Source organism: Ipomoea triloba, chromosome 10 (assembly GCF_003576645.1).
Source record: "Ipomoea triloba cultivar NCNSP0323 chromosome 10, ASM357664v1".
NCBI classification, from domain to species: domain Eukaryota; kingdom Viridiplantae; phylum Streptophyta; class Magnoliopsida; order Solanales; family Convolvulaceae; genus Ipomoea; species Ipomoea triloba.
Window position 1 is genome coordinate 23,958,913 of NC_044925.1, and position 6,000 is coordinate 23,964,912.

A 6,000-nucleotide genomic window follows, 5' to 3' on the forward strand; every position below is an offset into this window, starting at 1 on the left:
TTCCATGTGTTTGATTCAATGCTTCGTTTCTGTACTGTCCTTTAAAAGTTGGAAAATTCACACAAATTTCATGTTTCTCCTTCTTTGATTTTTCTTTGAGGGTGACAAGTGAAAGTAGCGGAAATTCATTCCAATAGTTTAAAACAGTTTGTAAGCTGATAGATTCAACTTTAAAATTGTTTTACTTTACTAGTGATCTGAGCGTGGTACTTCTAAGCTTGCTACCTATTTTATTTAGGAGAAATGACTGAAATAGGAAAATATGTATATTTATTGACAAAAATATGAAGATTTTAAAACATGTACTATTAGAAACACATCTCTCAAATGAGTTTCTTAAAAAATGTTTAAAATTTTTTTATCTTTCGAAAAACATCTAGAGACGCAATACTCTTAAAAAATGTTTTAAATTTTTTTTATCTTTCAAAAAACATCTAGAGCGCAATACGAGAAACGCAGTTGCTACATGCGTTTCATTATTCCGACGTAGACGCCCTTTAGACGCAAGTGTCACTTGCATCTTACGTATAATGCTTGAGACACAAGTGGTGGCACATCTCTAAATGTTTTCCAAGACAAACAAAAACAAAAAAGCTTCAAACATTGTTTTAAGAAATTTATATTTTAAAATCTTCCTATTTTTGTCAATCCCTACACATTTCTTCCTATTTGAGTCATTTGCTCTTTTATTTACAAGCAGTGGCGGGATATTGGACTATTCTATGTGTGCATCAAATTTAAATTAGTCTAACATTGAAAAAAAAAGGAGTGAAATTTCAATAATTTAAATTAAAGTCCTAATTGAAATCACATTCAATATTCCAAAACAAATATTTCTTAGTTTCAGTTTTGGTTTGTTTGAAAAGAAAAGTTATAAATTATAAACAGTAAGAATTAAGCACTTAACACTTAATTACCACTATGTTAAAATTTATAATATAAGCGGTAAGAATTAAGTGCTTAACACTTTGTCTTTTAATTGGGCTGGTTCGGTGCGTACGGATATTATTTTGAGTATAGTACCGAGCTTAAAGGTGTCTCCTATAGTTAAAACCTACTTAAGACATCTCGTAATCTAATAAAAAATCTATAATTAGTAGCGAGTGCGCAATTTTATTTTATTTTTTATATTTGTGTAGTAGTTACTAATTGTTAGGATCAAACGCTTACCACGACAAAAATCATAACTAGTAGAGAAAGTGTGAATTTATTTTGATTATACTTACATAGCAATCAGCACCACATTTCAATTCAATTAGTCGAGAGTATTACTTATGTAAATTTTCTTTTGTTAAATAACACTTCTGAAATTAAGCTGTTGGAACTAGTCAAATATGTCGATTGATTGACTCAGTCAAGTCTAATATAATATTAATGATCTTCAACGACGGACGAATTAATTTGTTGATCCACACTCCACATCATAGTTTAGTCCAACATTATGATTGTGACTCTTGTTAAGTTCAATGTTTACATGGTTAAGTGTTATTACTACATAATTTTTTGTACAAAATAATGAAATTTACAATATATTTTCTATAAGACTTAATTCTATTTTTTTCCAAAAGATTTCTTTTTTTATTTTAATATTATTATAGCATGACCATTTTTAGACATCCTTCAACAAAATTATTTAAATTAAATAACCTTAAATACAAGGGCTTTTGATCTATTCAGTTATAACTTAGAAGTGTCACTCCCACTAATAAAGTAAAACAATTTTAAAGTTGGAATCAACTTACAAACTGTTTTAAACTATTGGAATGAATTTCCGTTACTTTCATTTGTCAACCTCAAAGAAAAATCAAAGAAAGAGAACTATACTTTCATTTGTCAACCTCAAAGAAAAATCAAAGAAAGAGAAACGAGTACATGATAATTTTAATTTTTTCTAACTTTTATATGAGAACAATAGTTTTGAGACTTCTGTCAAACTTTAAGTTTAGTGCATAACGTCAAAATAATAGTTATACGAAACTTGTTGTTCTATTACCAAGAAAAAAAAAAAAGAAAGATTTTGAGATTAATAACGTCATTTGTAATGTCACTTAAACATATTTGTTGACGAATGACAAAAAATGGTCATGCCACAAAAATGTTAGAACCAAAAGGGATGTTTTGAAAAAAATAAAAATAAAAATAGAATGACATATAAATTTAGGACCAAAAAAGAAAAATGACTTAACACTTAGAAGTTAAGAAGACTAATATTATGAGAAAAAATGTGATAAGTTTGATAAAAAAAAATGTAATGCTTTTAAGTTAAAATGTTAGTGATTGGAGTTATTATTTCTTTTATTCGTATGGCGAATCCTTGTATGTTTTGTTTATGGATATTGTTAAGCTTTGTTTATGGATATTGTTATTTAACGAATTTGGCCGATTGGAGCGGACCTTACCGATCCGTACTCCTAAATTTCATTGATTTGATTAATAAATTAAAAATGTAGATGAATTCACGACATCTAAAAATTTCCGTTCCTTTCATTAGTGAGCTTCTAAGAAAAACACAAAGAAAGAAAAGAGACAATTTTTTCCAACTTGAAAGGACATGCCGAAGCATTATTGAATCAAACCCAACTCAAACACTCAATCCTAATTAAAACACACGACCAAACATGTTTGACTAGCTAGTTGCTCATCAAACAATTTCATCGTTGAAAGTAAAGCCTAATCTATCAACTTGTTTGATTACTTCAAACAATTTTATTTTGGAAAGAGTAATATTACATGAAAAATGTTATTCACCCTTATATTTATCACTTTATTTTCACAGCACCAATGGTGTTGGTTAGAAAAAGTTCTAAAAGAAAAAAATCTTTATTTCTATGAATTACTTGTGAATTGACCAACTTCAATTCACCCTGAGTTAATAAAATATATATATTTAACAATCCAATTAAATATAAAATTCAATAAAATTATGACACGCCATGGATGATTAGTAGACAATGGCTTATGTAAGGGTATCTAACATTGCTCATATTACATGTATTTTTAGTCTATAACTTTTTATTTCAAGTTAAGCAAAATCACATTAACTTCACTTCACGGTTACCTCACTTTTAATTTCTATGTGACGATAATGTTACATTATCAAGCGTTATGATATAACTTGAACTAAACAAGGTTATTTACAATCTTTATATCGTGGACCATGGTTCAATACACAAAATTTGATTTCATAAAATACAGAATTCATGGTCATAATGCACAGAATTCATATTCATAATGCACATACACATAAACACGATATAATGAACATGAATTCTGTGCATTAACATGAATTTTTTGTATGAACATGTTAAGTTATGTATAAGTTTATTCTTTCTTCTTCATCACACCCAACACTTCCATCACCACCCTGCACCTCAACTAGCACAGAGCTTAACAATAATATCCACAAACAAAAGACACAAGGATTCTCCATAGAAATTATAGAGATAATAACAACTACAATTATTACAAGACCGAATATTTTAATTATATATATAGTACCTTCCATCAGTTCCATGTGTTTGATTCAATGCTTCGTTCTGTACTGTCCTTTAAAAGTTGGAAAATTCGACAAAATTGTCATGTTTCTCTTTCTTTGATTTTTCTTTGAGGTTGACAAATGAAAGTAGCGGAAATTCATTCCAATAGTTTAAAACAGTTTGTAAGTTGATTCATTCCAACTTTAAAATTATTGTTTTACTTTACTAGTGAGCGTGGTCCTTCCTTCGTTCTAAGCTTGCTAGCTATACAAGCAGTGGCGGGATATTGGACTCTTCTATGTTTCCATCAAATTTAAATGACAAAAACTTGTGTGAGACAGTCTTACCAACCATTGTTTGCGAGACCGGTCGGATCAATACTTATATTAAAAAATTTAATAATAATTAAGAATAAAATGTTTATTACTTATATGAAAAAATGTAATATTTTTATATTTTGATTTAAAAGTACTCCTTCACTCTCATTTTATGTGTCTAATTCGGTTAGCGATGCTTGACTAAAGTTTTTTTGATTTAATTTTTTATAATAATAAAGTTAATATTAATATACAAAATTAATATATTTAGAAACTACATTATAGTGCTATTAAACACAAAAATTAAATTCCAAAATAAGTAAAAAAATACTAAGAAATAAGGAAAGAATAAACAATTAGTTTGACCAATGAATAGTAGATATGACATATAAAATGAGATAGAGAGATTATTACATTTGCCTTTATAAGTGATAAAACTTGTCAACAATACTCATAAGGGAGAGATTCAAGAGAGTAATACTTCACATTTAATTTGTCCTAAAAAATATTACATTCTTCCATATAAGTAACAAACATTTTATTCCTAGTTAGTATTACATTTTTCAATATAATTTTTATATTTTCATATTGACGCGATGTCGCGATCTATCTTATACAAGTATGACCCTTAAAATTTTTTTTTATCCAAACTTCAAAATATTGTTAAGCTTAAACAGTTAATATTCAGATTGTTTATATTTTTATTAAGATGCTAGTATAATACAAAGAAAATTCACAAATATATTTGGATTATAATAGCACATTACAAGGTGTTTGGTTGGAGGGAAGGAATTAAGTGGAAAAGAATTGCAATTCCATGGGAAAAGAATAACGTGGAATAAAGTGGAGTTTAAATTTCAGTGTTTGGTTTAAAGGAATAAAATTACTAGGAATTTCAATTCCAATGTTTGGTATACATGGGAATTGAAAAAGAATAAGTAATATAAAGTCTAAAATGCCCATTGTTATTATTATTAGTATTATTAAATGACAAGTACACAAAAAATATAACATATTAAATTCAAATACCACTCATATACCATATCTCTTGAACTAGACATATTGTAAAAAATATTTTAGAGTTTTGAGAAAACATACTTGATTAAAGTTGACCTAGAATGATTATTGCTTGCTTAGGAACGTCTTTCTTGTTGATAGTTGTCGAAGATAATACACGATATTAGCTAAAAGAGAAGGTCATACATTAATTTTAGATTAAAAAAGATATGAGTAATTTTGTCTCAGAGGTATCTTTTTTTTTTTATTCTTAAAATCCATGGAATTAAAATCACAAGTGGGACATGGGATTCTAATTCCATGAAAATGAGGGAATTGCAATCCAACCCAACATCCTGTTAATGTTATTTTAATTACAGTCAAACAAAAGAAATAACAATTGAAATTTATATGTTAGATTCTTAACATTTCAAGGAAATTTCTCAATTAGACAAAAAGGAGAGAAAAAAGAAAACAAAATAAAATCCTGAAAGAAATCTCCCCGCGTCGTCAAAGGTAACTGGGTAAGTGTTGCTTGTAAATTTCAATATTCTCATCCAAAACATTGAACTTAACAAGAGTCACAATCACAACGTTGGACTAAACGATGCCGTGGGGTGTGATTAATGCTAATAGACTTGACTAAGTCAATCAATCGACATATTTGACTAGTCCAAACACTTTAATTTCTTGAAGTCCCATTTAACAAAAGAAATTTTACATAAGTAATTTAATGGGTTACATGTCACATTTATGTGAGATCGTCTCACAAATTTTTATTTGTGATATGAGTCAAATCGAGTCTAGTTAACGTGTAATTGTAATACTTATATTAGTAAATGTAATACTAAATTAGGAATAAAATATTTATTACTTATAAGAAAAAATATAATATTTTTGAAAATAAATGTAATGCTTTTATATTTTAATGTACAAATATTACATTTTTTTTAATCAAAAGTAGTATTATACTTTCCCTTATAAATAATGTTGCACTTGTAAAGAAAAATGTAATACTTTTATATCAAAATGTAAAAGTATTACATTTTTCTTCAAACGTATTATATTTTTTCATATAAGTAAAAAAAAAAACATTTTATTCTTGATTTAGTATTAGATTTGCTAACATAATTATTACATTTCACTTTAACCCGACCTGTCTCACGAATCACACAAGTTGTTACCTTCCTCAAAAGTATTATATTTTTTCA